Raw genomic sequence first — 16,607 nt, 5'->3', positions numbered from 1 at the left:
CAACAGGTCTTAGTCCTGTGGTCATCTCACAACATGGCAGTAGCTTACTTATTCAAGTCCAGTAGAAGAATCACTCTCCACAGTCTGCTACTAGTGAGTCACATAATTTAACATAATCACAGGTGTGACTATCCCACCACCATTGCCTTGTAATGTAACCTAATCAAGGGAGGACTTTTCCATCATATTCACAGGTTTCGTTCAATGGGAGGGGTTTATACAGAGTATGTACACCAGTGGGTAGGAATCTTGGGAGTCATCTCAGAATTCTGCCTACCACAGTGACTTTTAAGATTTCTTATCCTTTATTTTCATTGGTCTCATTACGATATATCTAAATGTAAATTTTTAAAAATTTATCCAACTTGGAGTTAATCAGTTTTTAATCTGTGAATTATACAGTTTCATTGGTTTTGAAAAATTCTTAGGCATTATCTTCAAATGTAGTTCCTGATCCATTCATTTTTTTTACTCTCCTTCTGAAACTCCAATTACTGTATGAAAAATGTTTTCACTATAGCCCTTTTGTCTCAAGCACTTTTCAGTGATTTCCAATCTCAATCTTCATTCTAGGTATTTTTTTCTGTGCTATCTTCCAGATCATGAATTCTTTCTTTAGCCAAGTTTGTTGAACCTGAACACTGAGTTCTTAATTTCTGTTATGATAGTTTTTGGTTATGGAGCTCCCATTTGGTTCTTTTTCACATTGGCTATGTGATTTTTTACAGTTTTATATTCTTGCCACAAGTTTTCTTATGTTCTTGAATACAGTTATTTTGAAGTCTGTGCCTGATAATTCTAATTTATGGAGCCCCTACAGATCTATTTCTACTATCTGCTGTTTTCAGTTTGTCATTCATGGTGCTTTCTCTCCTCATGAATCTCCTCATTCGTGGTGAGTCTTCATTGATGGTACACTTGATATGGTATTTGAAAACTTGTTCGTAGAAATAATTTGAATCCTAGGGCAATGTTTTCTTCCTACAGAGGGATATGTTTCATCTGATTCTTGTAGCTTCAGTTTAACAACAATCTCAGATATTTTTCAATTCAACTTCAAGGAATAAGCCTTTCTCTGAGTTATCTGAATGATGCAAAACTAGTCTATATTCTCTGCCAATTGCTATTTACCCCTGGGTCTTCCTGATTATTCGGGCACAGCCCTTCAGGGTTCCTACCTAAAGGGAAGTGTTTTATCAGGACCTTCGTCCTCAGCTATTGTTCTTCAACTTTTGCTCCCTAACCTTATGAAGCTTTCAAATATGCTACTCAGCATTTCAGCTGCATCAGCTCACACCTCTCAATTTTACTCTTTCCCAAGATGTTGGGCAGCCACTTCTTTTATTATTTTTTTAGATTTTCCATGCTTTTAAGTATATATCCTGTATTTTATTCAGCTTTTCTAGTTGTTCTCAGTAGGAGCCTGGTCCAGATTACCCAGCACACTGTTTTTGAAAGTGGAATCCCCCAACTTTTATTTTATGATATTTTTGCATTTTAATTTATTTTATGAGACTTTAAACTTAGGAAGTATTTTTCTCTAGAGATTTGACAAATATTCAGTTTTTTAAAAAACAGTTTTTATATGCCTAATTTATATATCTGTTTATATATGTGTGTATTATTTCTTCAATCCATTTCCAATAAATATTTGGGTATGTAATTCTCTGCTAATTACTAAAATATCTGCCCAAGGGACAACTAAATTTATCTTTCTATTTAAATCCCAAATAGTATTTATTTTTCTTTAATTAAATCTGAAATTACTTAAATAAAATTAGAATATGTTAGGTTGGAGAAATTACTACCAGAATATAAGGAAAATATGCCGTCCAATAGCTAAATTAGTTGCTTAAGCTAGTCACCTGAAATTTATATGCATTCTTTTGGCCCTTGTTTTTTCAGTTTTATATTAGAATGCATTATATTCGCCACTTCTATAGAACTTGGAGACTGCTTTCAAAATTGATGAACCAGGAATATAAATAAGGTTCACCCAGTTTTTAGCTCAGTATCCTGTTTAACTGATTTTTATCAAATTGAATATATGTTTTAATCTTATTCTGTTGCTGCCTTAAGCAAAAATAATTTGAAAAGAAAAATTTTTTTGAAATAAGAAAGTGGGTCAAATAGTTTTAGGCTATAACTTTGTGCGTGGCTGTCTCTGTAGGTATTTCTGTGGAAATACAAAGTACCATTATCTTGATAAAAATCCAATTTCAAACACATTAATCTTATTATATAAGGGTCAATTTACAAAAAATCATTACAAGGTTTAAGATAGATGCATAGTAGGTATATATCCTTCATTTAGAACTGTGTGTGTCCATGTTCATATATTTATGTGCGTACATGGGCCTGTATATTTATGTCACGGTGTGCAATGAGGGGACACTCTGGGGAGATGTGTGGATAGAGGTAGCTTAGGGGCCATACAGAGATGGAGACATAAAATATTCTTACTTATTTCTGTGTGACTGAATAATTCATTTTAATCCATAATAATTCATAACCAGAGATACCACTGACATTTTCTCAAGTGACTGAACTTAGCATTTGGGTAAATTTATCTCCACTCTCCTGACCTCTGATTTAGATATTGTGCAGAAGAGTTTAAGTCAAATCTGGATTTCCATCCCAGCTCCACTGCTTCCTGTTGAATGATCTTAGGAAAGTTTATAACCTCTTTTGTGCCTCCTTTTCGCATTTGTAAAATGTCAATAATAATAGCACCTACCTCACAGAACTGTTGGGAAGATTGAAATAAAATACATTAGTTGCTAAGCAGAATGCCTGGCACTCATCAGTGTAAACAACTATTGTAATTTAATCTTAAATATCAAAATTGGAAGTGACCTTTACAATGCATTGGTCTAGTCCCTTAGTTCTAAAGGGTATAAATCCTAGTTTATACTCTTAAGTTAGAACTGAGATACTAAATTCTATTTCAAAGGTCTTACACTGTCCAAAGTAGAACTCAAACTTGGGGCTACTGACTCCTAGAAGTGAATATATTTTCCAAGGCAAAAATTACTAGATAAATGAATAAATGAGCAAGTATTTTAAATAAATTTTACAGATAATATTCAAGATAATTCTAGATCTAATGGTAATTCTAGAACATAGGGAATTAATCAAGTTTTCCTGAATAGGTTAGTTTCTAAAATTATTTTAGATTGTCATAACTGAACAGTTTAGACAGGGCTTTGGAACACATATGACAGATACAGTGTCTGTAGGAAAAAAAGGAGCAGAAGGGAAGCTAGCATGTAATAATTTAAATGAAGGACTACAAATTGTATGATCATTCATAAAACATGGCTGCATGTATCTGAAAAAGTTGAAAATTATAATAATATGCTCTGCATTTTACAAAAAATTTTGAAAAGAGACCCAAAAGAAGGAAGAACTGGGTGGTTCACTTAAATGAGCATTGAATCAGACCTCCATTACAAGTGATATGCCAGTATTTGCTATTTCAAGAGCTTGGTCATTATGTAGACTTATCACTGCTGACTTACTGCTTCAGCCATGTTTGTTTTCACTAATATCACTGGGACTCCATGACATTAGACTTCTTTCCATGACTGTCACTGAAGTTGCCTCTAGATTAAGACTCTTCTAAGCAGCTATGCAGTTGATAGAAAGCCCTATGCTTCTGGGGAAAGGGGGAAAGTAAGGATAGAAAGAACTAAGTTTTACAGTCTGCTTTTTGCATCTAACTTTAAATCGTTGGATATGACTAGCTTTTGCTTTAATTTATTACCACAGAGATACAGACATTATTCTTCCATAGTCAGGTCATTTTAAAAATGCACAGTAAAAAACTAGGTTAATGCAGGCTCAGGAAGAGGGCCTGTGCAGTGTCACCAGGGCGTTCAGTGTACGGGGAGCTGTGTGATTACTGTTCATGGTGGAGACATCACAGGAGAGAATGTAGAAGCCCTCTGTCTGCCTTAGCAGTCTCCTTTCTCTGAAGTCCCCCTCTCAAGAACCCACCAATCCCAGGTACAGAATAATTATTCCACGTTTATTCCACTGTATAATATGGCTCAAAGTTCTCAATATAACACAAGTGTTTTAATGGTGGACACCATGCTAAATGTTAAGATGGGCAGCAAAGCGGTAACATGCCTCAGAAGTTCTATAAAGAGTGGGAAGAGGACATAATTTTACAGAATTTTATACATAAATAGTGAAAGTTAAGATAGGGTGCTCTGTTTTGTGTCTAAAAACATAGTCAAGACTGTTAACTACTTTTCCCTGCCAGTAGGAGATACATTCAGTATCTGAATTCGGTATCAGTCCCCCTGTTCTAAACCTTCCTTCAATTTGCTTGTTTATTCATTTCTACACTCATTCCTTCATTAACCAAGATCTGTCAAAGCCTTGCTACCAAGCCAGGTCCTGGGCTGAGCTCTAAGGAGACAATGGGAGACAGCCATTGATCCTATACTCATGCAAATACAAAATCAACTATGGTACACACCATATGGGACTAGAAAGAGAGGACACTCAACTCCATGGAGACCAAATCAGGGAAGGCTTCTCTGAGGAAGTGATGTTTGAGTGAGATCTGAGAGGTGATTAGAAAGTAATCAAAGTTGAGTGATCAGAGAGAGGGTAGGGAAGAGATGCAGAGTGACAGGAATGCTTCATTTTAGGAAACCTTAGGCTCTGCATTGCTTAATGGGAAAACCACGGTGCGTCCTATGCAATGCAGATGATGACTCCGTGTCCCGGCACAGCAAAATATCCTGACCTGACACTGTCAGCTCACTCATACATATCATTCCATTTTGGGCACTGTAGTCTTTTTCTTCAGGTTTCTTTCAGAAATTTTAGGACTGTCTTGAAAATATAATATAATCTTGCTGTGCCACCACTTTGTCTCCTGTCTCTTACCTCAACTTAAAATTCTTTTTTCTAACCACAGTTATGATAGAGTGCAAAGGAGGTTTAACTAAGCTACACAATCTAAGATTACAAGTATTTGGCAGGATTCCATACCATTCAATGTATCTGCATTTCATAGGACCTAGAATTAAACCCTCTTTAATCACTGAGTCATTTGCACAGAGATGCACAAGTTGTGCCCAACAAAACCAATGGTATAGAAAACTGAACAGTGAAATTGTTCCCATTCTCTGAAAGAAACTTCTTCTTTGGCCAAGCAGCTCTTAAAAGCATGACCCAGAATTTCTTTCCCTGCTGGGTTTTTTTTTTTTTTTCCTTCTCATTTTTAAAATACATTTCAACAGTTTCTAAGCTGACTATAGACCTTGAACTAACAATTGGGAACACTTTTATAAGTCTCAGTTAAGAGCTTATGAACCATTATGTAGCTCAGCAAGAAAGTATGTGACAGAGATGTACAATTACTTTTCCACTGGAGTTCCATTTCTCTCCTCCTCCCATCCAGCTGAAAGTAAAAAAAGGCTCCTGAGGTCATCAAATAGAAGAGTGTTCTTTCCCTCAAAAGAAGAGGTACATATGTTCTCTGTAAACCAAAATGTTCCTGGTATAAATGGCATGAAATTGTTGAAACCCATGTTTCATATTTGGTTCTGGTTCTGCCCAGATAGAATTCTTTTTTCATAAAGCTGAGGAGGCAAGCATGTTAAAGCTAGAAAAGCGAGAATCCCTGCTGGAACTGTACTGAAAAACCTGCCAGGTAATGATGCTGTTTCCCTTTTATTTCTGTTTGAGCTGCAATAAAGCTGGCACTTTCAAAACACAAAAGCCAAATTCCTGCTGTGACTTCCCAAAGTGCTTCTCAAAATACCCATGCAGCAGCTGACACATTAAAAAAATGTACATGAATGTCTGGCTGGCTTCCCAGAACCTTTCTGAAAGCACACAGCCTTGTTTTCAGGTAGGTTTAGTTTATGCTGCTCTGTGGTCTGTTCCACAAGAATCATGATACTCCTGTGTAGCTTGAAACTGTGTTCTAGCCTGGCCCAGGGTCCTAGAGTCACACATGTCCAAAGGAAAATCCGTCGCTGATGTGGTCAGAATTGCTTCCCTATCCTAGAGTTAATCAGGAAAGGCAGGTTAAGTTCTCAGAAGCCATCGAGAGTCCAGGGTTCTATCATGGCTTGGCTACTAGGCTGATGTTTAATGATGGTCTTTTACCAAATGTCAGTTTCTTCAACACAAAATAAACAGACAGACAAACATGACAGATGTAGAAGTATAACATGATTGCTGTATGGTCAGCTAGAAGCCTGACTGGTTGACACCACAACCATCTGAGCACCAGGATGACTTTATTCAGGCCAAGTTTCTATCAAGTCCAATAACTTGAAGGAATCTTTCGATCAAAACTTTAAGAATACATCATAAAGATTAGTTGAGAATGAATGAGAACTTACGAACACGTTACAGTTCTATTAATTAACATAAATACGAGGGGTTTCTGACACACTGATGGTTGGATTTCAGTTTCTCTTCTATAAAGAACTGATGAAAAATTCTACTTTTTCCTGTTTTCCTCAAACTTAGGCCACTTCTGAGTTTCAAATATAAGTATTATCCAAAGCTATTCTGAAATGAGGTAGCACATTTGTAAGTTCACTTTCTCTTTTTACAGATCTAAGTATTAATAATGAAAAAATTATCAGGCCTGATATTATTAGTCAAAATTTTCCCTAACCAAATTTTGATATGGGAATTTCTAAATAATAAACTGCAAAATACCAGCTCCCTACTTTGCTCTTTAGTCCTCCAAAGACTTCATTTTCTTCTCAGTGCTGCCACTCTCTCCACTAACAGTTAACATTTACTGAGCTGCTATTGCAAACCTGGGTCACTTCGCTTGATGATTGCAACTCCATGAAGCATGGATGATAATTATTCCATTTTACAGATACGCAAACTGAGGCTCAGAGATGTGACTAACTTGTCCAGGGTCTCACAGCTAGGATATGACTCACAAGTCTGATTCTAGAATCAAAAAGCGGAACTGTCTTCCTGACTAAAGTCTGTGTTTCTTCCTGTGATCTGCCCTCTTTGCTTTCTGAGGGCTGTTTTGATAAGCAATGAATTAAAACCACATTTTTTAAATGAGAAGTGTAACTTCCTGATTAGGGGGACAACTGAAAATAAATTCCCCCATTGGTGATCCCATGACAGCCATGATGTTTCCAGTGCAACATCATTAATTGTCCTCCCTTCCTGAAGCAATAGCTCAGGCTGCTACTATTTAACCTTTCAACACCGATTAACATGCAAGCAAAAAAGTACTTTAACAACAGTTACTGTAGATGTACACTGCAGTAATTTTCAAAGTGGGACTACATCTCATTAGGGGCTTTCCATATGTATGCTTCTCTTTGACTTACTAATCTCCAAACATCCTGAAGTTTCTGATAAGCCCCTGAGTTAGAAATACCCTCCGAGCTGAGCCCTGTACCTGATGGGAGTGTGCATCCTTGTATGTTGGGGTGGAAGAAGGTTGAGCTCCCCTGGTTTGTAGTAAATCTTACCATCACCCTCAGCATGTAATATAGACCTTTATATAGTCTACAAGGAGAGTCTGCTTACTCAGCAGAGTGTATGGACACAGTGCCAAGGCTCTAAGCCCTTTTCAAGAGCCTATGAAAATGTCTGTGACAAGAAAAAGCAACTAATGGCCCCAAAACATGAAAAGGAAATTGCAAAATGGAAAGCATTAATTTACTTGAGTGTCTACACACTGTAACAGGTCAGCCTTTGTATTTCATATTTTCATTACATATGAAAACAATTTATGGGTTAATTTTTTTTCTTAGTATGCAGAATGATTGCTTAGACATCATAGCTCATTGTAAATTAAATGACTTAATTACTGACTCTGAAACTACCCTTGCTTATTTTTTCCCTTACAACCTACCTTCTTCTACTAGAATATAAGCTCTATGGCAGCAGGGACCTTGCCTTCCCTTTTTTTGTTTGTTTTTGTTTTTGTTTTTGTTTTTTCCATTTGTTTAGGTCATCTATAATTTCTCTCAGCAGAAGTGTTTTGTAGATTCAACTAAACTTTGAAGTTTTCTGTAATACTGAAAAAATAACTTTGTTTTCCAAAAAATACTTAGGAATGAATATAATGAAAGAACCTGCATATATTTCATTACATTCATTCCTACGTATTTTATTTTTTGATGCTATAGGTTTGTAAAATTTCATCAATTTGTTTTCTATGTATTGTTAACACATTTAGAGTTAACACAGAATAGAGTTCATTTACGTCTATATCTGTCTGTCTACCACACACGTGTGTCTATTTATACATACATGTAAAGAGAGAACTTGTACACAGTAGTTTGCTACATCCTACTCATCAAGTTTCCACATAATATATTCTGATTGTTACTGATACATTTACATTACTCTCGCCTGTTTCACAAATTTATCCTAATTTAATCTTCTACTAATTTATCTTCTACTGGTTTCTTTATTTCTTTGATACTTAAGAGTTCTATAATATTTAAACGTCTGGATTTTCTAGGATATTTAAAAATTTCTAATTTAGTTTTGTTTTATTTAAAGAATATATTCTACAGCGCTTCAATTTTAAAACTTACTGAAATTTATTTTATGCCCCTAGCATTTGGTTTATTTTGGGGAATGTACCACACATACCTGAAAAGAACGTGTATTCTGCCACAGTCTGGAGTAATGTTCTATATATACCTATTGAATCAAGTTAGCTGATATTGTTCGTCACGTTTTCTACATCCTTTCTGTTTTTCTGCCTATTCTATTATTGAGAGGAAAAAATTCTGAAGGCCTCTCCTTAAGTACAAATACATTTAGTATTTTTATATCTTCTTGATTAAATTGCTTGTTTATTATTATAAAATGTCCCTATGTTATTTTTGGTAATATTATTTTTCCTGAAGTTTACTTTTTCTTATATTAATATAACCACTCCAACCCTCTTATAGTTAGTATTCTTGTCTTATTTCATTCCATTCCTTTAGCTTACCCCAATTTTTGTAATTAAGGATCATTTATTATAGACTGCATAGAGTTTGCCCATACATATCTGACAATCTCTCCCTATAATTTAAATATAAAAAATATTTAAAGCAAAAAACTGAAAAATTGTGGGTACAAATGTGTAACTTACTCACTCCTGTCTATTTTCTTAGGGAAAATCAAAGAACAAGCATATAGATGATATTAATAATATAATATTCAGAAGATACACATTCATCTTGATTTTACACTGCTGAACATTTGAAAAACTGCATTCACTAAGGTGAAAATGCAGCCACAATATAGATCACAATTTTTCTGAATTCTCTATAAACACATGTATATTTGTTTATTAGAGCAGTGTGATATGATTTATAACAAGAAATACATATTTGGTTGTTGTTGAAGTTTCTAGCACAGACCTCCTAAAACCTTAGGGATTTCTTAAGTGATGAGAGCAATAAAGATGTCTTTTGTTATGTTAATGAGGTGACTGTGAAAGCACAGAAGGGAGGGGCTGGTTACCAGGAGAACCAACCATGTGATTAGGGGATTGGAACTTTCAGTCTCACCCCATGACTTCTGAGTTGGTAGAGGGGCTGGAGATTGAGTTCAACCGCCACTGGTCAAGGATGTAATTAATCATGCCTATGAAATGAAGCCTCCATAAAAACCCAAAAGAATGGAGTTCAGAGAGTTTCCATGTTGATGAACATGTGAAGATGTGGAGAGGGCAGTGTGCATGGAAACTCTGCACCCTTTCCCCATATCTTGCCCCATATGCATCTCTTCCATATGGTTGTTCCTGTATTGTATTCTTTTATAATAAGCTGGTAATTTAGTAAGTAAAATGTTTCTGAGTTCCATGAGCCACTCTAAGCAAACTGATTGAACCCAAGGAGGAGGCTGTTGGGTCTCCAACCCGTAACCAGTCAGTCAGAAGCCCAGGTGACAACACAGGCTTAAAACTGGCATCTGAAAGGGTGAGGGAGGGAAAGACTTTTGGAATTAAGGCCTTAACCTGTGGGATCTGATGGTAACTCTTGAGTAAATAGTGTCAGAATTGAATTGAATTGAATTGAAGGACACCCAGCTGGTGTGGGAAAGCCCACTCCTACAGATGGGAGTTGGTGAGACCATAATCATTAGTAGTATTTCTCAAGTGGGGTTCCATGAGAGGACTGGTTCCTATAGAAAATGATTTCACTTGATACTGTCTTAAACACCCCAAGGAACGTAATTGCCTAGGACCAGTCAAAAGGCATAGAAGAAAACTCAATTCATTACCTACAATGGATTCCTTGAGAAATTAATGCTTAGTTCTCTAATGTAATCAATTTGATAGAGGATACAAAGTGAGAATAATTTAGGGATTTAAATAACACAGACTTTCTTTTCTGGCTGTTTTGTACTCAGGAAAAAAATCAGAGTATATCACCCCCAAAATATGCCTCTTTGACATAAAAATTATCTTGAGCTGAAGGCAGTGAAGAAACAGCAAACAGAAAAAACTCCCCCTTTTCTGCCTAGAGGCAAGATATAAATTCTCCTTTTATAGGAGATAGATTATCAGCCCAGAGACGCACCAAAGGAATCTGCAATCAAATTTTACTGTATTAGTTCCTCCTATGTATTTACCTCCCTACAGTTTGCTGCCCTTGGAAGCTTAACTGCTTTTCATTGTCTTGTCATGTTGCTACAAATTTAAATTGTTCTTTGTTGAAGATGCTATATAAACTCGAATTCTAAGCCATGATTTCGAGTTACTTTTGGTTTAGCTTTCTCCCATGTGTTGTGCGCTACACATATTAATCAACTGCTTGTTTTTCTCATTAGTCTGTTTTTCCTTAAAAAACCCCAGCTGAAAACCTGAGATAAGTAGAGGTAGGAAACCTGAGGTAGGTAGAGTTTTGCCTCTACATTCATTAAAACCACAAATGATACATAGGGAGTGTGGGCAGAAACACTTCCTACACTGGGACAACTCATATTAGAGGAATTCTTTGTGAAGCGAGATGCCTCCAATGAGCCTGTCTTCCTTGGAACATTTATTTAGTCAAAAATACAAAGAGGCTGGGACAATCTATCACATGGCATTTGAGGTATTTTGTGGCTTTGGCAAGACTGAATAAAGTGGAATCACCTCTGGCCCTGGAGGAGCTTTTCAGTGTGTTTTACTTAGAACAAGCTGTTCAAAAGCTTTTCAAAAGCAAGGGTAACAACATCAACCAGACGGCGATTTTACAGCACCCTATCTTCTGTGCCAGGCCAGGCTCCCTATACCCTACAGAGCATTCTCATTATTTCAGACACTGGACAGACAGAATGCCCCTCTTTCCTGGAGGGAAGTCTCAGGAATGCCCACCCTTTCCCCCCTGCCCTCAGCCACAGCCCTCTCCTCTCACTCCAAGGACCATTTGAAATAAGTTTAAGATTGATTTTTAATTAAGATTGCTACTCTTAAATCTGATCTCCAGTGACCTAGTCCAGACCACTCTATGCCCTGTGGCCATCTCCAACCCAGATCCTTCTTCAGAACCCCAGAACCCCAGTCCAGCTGTCCATGTGACACCTCCACTCTGAGACATCTCAGAATCAACCATGTCCACTCTGAAACCTGCTCCCTAGTTTGACTTCCTGAATTCCATTTTCAAGATGTCCACGAAAAAATCTAAAACAAAACCAAAAAAATTTTCTTAAACTTGGTTTTGCACTATCAATCACAGCAGGAAATACTCTGTTGGTTACATCCTTAAAATGTGTCTAGAACCTAATCACTTTCTTACCCTTCTACTGGCACTACTGTGGTCCATCCGCCATCAGAACATTCCTGGAAGGCGCTGCAGCAGCCTCCTTACGGCTACCCAGGCATCCACCCTCACATTCCTTGCCCCAACCTCATCTGCTTTGCCCTGCGCAAAGTGTGGGATACCTTGAAAATCTCCGCTCAGATCAAGTACTTCTATTCAAAACCCTTATGGCTCCCAGAGCCCTTGGAATGAAAGTACAACTCCTCATCCCAGGTGTGACTCCTCACACCCTGCTCCGTGCTGATATGACCCGGATCCCTGGATCTCCCGAATGCCTCTGGCTCAGTCTGACCTCCGAGCCTCTGCACCTGAGGGCGCTTCTGCCCGCAACCCTTTCCCGCGCGCCCTCACGCGGTCTGGCAGAAATAGGGCCCCAGCCACGACCGCCTCACCGTCCAGGACGACGGGGCCTGGGCTGCAGGCACGTGAGCAGGCGCCCCGCACTCGGGGCGTTAGCGTCCGGTACGGTGAGGGCGGCGACCACGCGGAGGACGACCGAGTTTACCTGAGGCGGGCCCCTCAAAGCCACCGCGGCCGTCCGACTCCGCGCAGAGTGCGGCGGAAGAGGCGGGCACCTAGGTTGGGGGCCCGAAACCGCGCTGCAAGCCCCGCCCCAGGGGCGGGGTCACCACAGGTCACCCTCCGCTCACTTCACCTCTGAGCAACTGGGACAACCTCCTCCTCATGCACCTTCTCGATTCCTCCACCTTGGGCTGGACCAAGAATTCGAGCTCTTTCTTACTTTTGTATTTCTGTTGCCTAAAATGAGTCTAACTTATTTATTAAATACTAAATATCTGTTGATGAATAAAACATACACACACCCCTACCCCCTCAGATTAGTTACTATAAGGTATCCTATGCTTAGGAGGTAGTATATTTCTGCTTAAAGGAGGTGGTGAATGGATTAACTTGTCTGAGAGCAGGAAGACCCTGAAGGAAATAGGGATGCAATGCATGAGAAATTTAGGTCCTTCCCGGAACCCCCAATCGGGATGACATGTTAACCCCACAGTGTTATGCATCACAAAGGGGCAGGGACACTGAGTGACAATTACAAGTTCTTTCCACGAGCACGTGGTTACTCCCGTGTCGTACCATCTGGAATAATTCTGAAAATTTGGTGATGCCATGTAGATTGTATGTAAATGGATTCACTCCTGGCAGTACATAAAAGCAAGATTTTGCCATACAACAGGCTGCGGGAACAGTGAAGCACATGCTATTTGGAACATTAGGGTTTTTTTTGTTTGTTTTTTAACTGGAAAAGTCACTTTTGCATTTTAGGCAAATCCCAGGGGGGTGAACTTCAAGGTATTGTCACGGTGCACAGAAGTGGCTCGTTTGCCCAGAGAGCAACCCCTCCCATTTTTTCTTCCTCAGAAAAGAGGAAGCCATGGCATCTTTATGCTGCTGTTCTTGCTGTTCTTTCAGCGCTAAAATCTCTTTCAAGCACATGTTCTGAACCAAATCTTTTGTCCAAGTATGTCCATTGAATCAAGCCTCCCCATTGCTCAGAACGTTCTTGTTTCTCCCCTCCTGTCCTCTTCCACTCACATACCCAGGAGAGTTACCTCTAAAATTGTCCTCTGGAAGTGGTACTGCCCAGCAGAGAAGCCTTCACAGAAGATACATTGTACTTTTAGACTTTGGGGAAGAAAACCATAATAAGCTTTAGGATATTTTTAGGAACTACTGTATCTATTTCTCATTTGTTCCTAAAAATACAATATAAAAAATTGATTTCAAATATCCATAGGACAAGTCAATTGTGAAAACTTTAGTCAGTTTTTAACTTGATAGTATTTAGACATAAGTTAAAATATGAACTTAAGGTCTGGGGAAATTCAGTTTGAGTAATTATTAATTTAAATCTTTGAGGGGTAAGAGTAACTTAGAATTTAAGTAAAATATGAAAAAATGCTAATTAATTCTACATTTATCTGAATTTTTGATCCTAAAAAATTTATTTAGGTTTTGTTTTTCACTATGTCAGACTTTGATGAGCTTCAATCTTATTTGTAGATGAAAATAATATTTATCCTTATTTAAGAACTAAATTTCTTCCTAAAAAACCCAGATGTCCTTGAGATTGTTTCATATAAATATATACATTTATATGTGTATATATATATATTTTTTTAAGCAGAAAATAGTAACAGCGAGATTATTTCTGGATAAAATACTTACATGGTTTATAGCGTAGAGGAATATTTTATGTGAAGTCACTCTAGTTGCCTATGGGCAAAAAATAAAATTGGGCAGTTGAAAATTTCCCAGAGGATAGTAGTGGAAAATCTTTAATAATGTCATTTTGAAACCTAACAAGTTTGTGGATGGATAAGTAACAAAACGTGTCTTGGTAACCTCTTTAAAAATGATTCCAGCTTTTGGTAGGGGTGACTTACGGCTTGTTGGGATTTGGACTTTTAGCCTGTTAAACGGTTTGAATAATGATTTTGTTATAATGCTTCCTTCCCTATTGCTCTGTCTTAAAATACTCATTTTCAGTGTTCAAACTGCATCTTGGTCCATTAGGCCTTTTTGTGTATGTGAGGTATTTATTTAAAGTATAGTTAATTTACAATATTGTGTTAGTTTTTGGTGTATAGCAAAGTGACTCAATTACACATTACATATATGTATATTCTTTTTCAAGTTCTTTTCCATTATAAGTTGTTTTAAGATATTGATAAAGTTCCTTGTACTACACAGTAGGTCCTTGTTTATCTATTTTATATATAGCAGTGTGTATCTGCTAATCCCAAACTCCTAATTTATTCCTTCCTTCACCCTTTTCCCCTTTGGTAACCATAGTTTGTTTTCTATGTCTGTGAATCTATTTCTGGTTTGAAAATAAATTCATTTGTATCTTTTTTATAGATTCCACATAAGTGATATATTTGTCTTCGTCTGACTTACTTCACTTAGTATGATAATCTCTAGGTATATCCATGTTGCTGCAAATGGCATTATTTCATTCTTTTTTTAGGTCTATCAGCTCTTAAAGTGACAGATATCTTTTCCAACCTGTGAACACACAATATCTGATGCTCTTTATGGGAACATCATATATGAAAATGAGGAGGAAACAGTTTTTTTTTTTTTTTATTACTTCCAAGACTGTTGGCAAGAATGGTGGAACGAGCTAACTGAGGCAAGAGAGCTGATTTTAACCTCGGTCCTGCCAGCAACGTTGGTTAACCTGGGGAGGCACTTAACGTCTCTGGGCTTCATCTGTAAAACGTGCGTGCTCCTGTCTTAACCTCCTTGTAGTAAAAACTAAACACTTTATGTAGTGAAGGAATCCAGAATATGTTACCCAAAATATGCCGCTTTGGCTTATTTTAAATTAAAGGCACTTAAGAAACAGCAGGTTCAAGAAAGACACTCTGACCTTCCTTTTTCTTCCTGAAGGCAGGAGAAAAAACTCTCAAATGAAAGGTGCCCTCCCTGTACCAGGAGGAAAGAAGACATTCTTATCACCAGAGATGGGGGATTTGGGGCTGAAAAATCTGTCCAAACAAACCTTGTTAAAGTAACCTTGTTACCTGTTAAAGCAACTTATAATGAAAAAGAACTTCCTAGTCACTTCATCATTTGCTCCCAGCCTGAACCCCTCCGTATTGTCAATTCTTCACAAATATTTCATTTCTTTGTCTAAAAGGTAGAAAAGCTTCCTGCTCTGTTACTTCTTCTGGTTTTATTGTGAAGTTTCTCATTCATGTACATGGAAAAATTTAATAACATTTCTGTGCTTTTCTCCTGTTAACCTGTTTTCTGTCAGTTTCTTTCTTAGGCTCAGCTGGAGACTGTAAGAGGGTAGTGGAGAATTTTTTCCCACTATGAACATGTCTTGAAAAATATAAATGCTATAAAACCAAATTAAGTTATGAAGTTGAACCACATGGAACTGCCATTTTTATAGGAGACAGTGGTCTAAGAGAGGCAATTCTATATATAAAGTTTTTGAGTGTATCAAAAATATAACATTGTATTTTTGATAAACTATATGTATATTAATATCTAACTCAGTACAGTGATACTGGGCACAATATCATATTTAGGAATATGGTTAAATGCCTTTAATAACTATTCTATCAACAAATGATGATCACCTGTTCTGTGCAAGATCCTATGTTGGGAACTGAGAGTATATATACACTGAATGAGATGAAGTTTCTGCCCTCAAGGAATTTGAATGTGTTAATATTAAAATATATCACAATCTTCTTTTAGCTAAGTTGAACATGTCTTTCTGAAAGACCTGAAGTTTCAGTATGAATTCGACAAGAAACAGTGAGTTTGGGCAGTTAAAGGGGCATCTTTCCAACACGGAGCCTCTACAGCTGAGCTTGGTTCTCGGTTCTGACTGGGATGACCTGAGCCGGGCACTACTCTCTGTGTTGTTGCCCTTGGAGACTCCCAGCTCTATTCCTGGTTCTCTTTCCACAGCCCCTGGAAATAAACCCCGAGTTCAGGTGTAGAACTAACCCAGGTATGAGGGATGACCCTAGCTTGTCTCCAGCAGTTTATATAACTGCCAACTCAAAGATGGTTAACCTAATCACTCCCTTGGGTTTTTCCTGCCTTCACCTCTATGACTTGGATTAGAAGAGGCAGATACCTCTCATCAGTTTTCAAGGGTTGGGGAAACTTGATATGGATAAAGATATTACTGAAATGACTAATTGTTGAAATTTATTGGTCAACTGTATCAATAAGTCAAACAGCTAAATATTCTTTCTCATTTCCATCAGTGCCCATCAGTGAAGCCTGTATGGGGGTGTCAATTCAATGATGCAATCATGCAGCTTTAGAAAACAGCACTTGTGC

Source organism: Vicugna pacos, chromosome 1 (assembly GCF_048564905.1).
Source record: "Vicugna pacos chromosome 1, VicPac4, whole genome shotgun sequence".
Classification (NCBI taxonomy): Eukaryota; Metazoa; Chordata; class Mammalia; order Artiodactyla; family Camelidae; genus Vicugna; species Vicugna pacos.
This window is presented reverse-complemented; position numbering follows the sequence as displayed.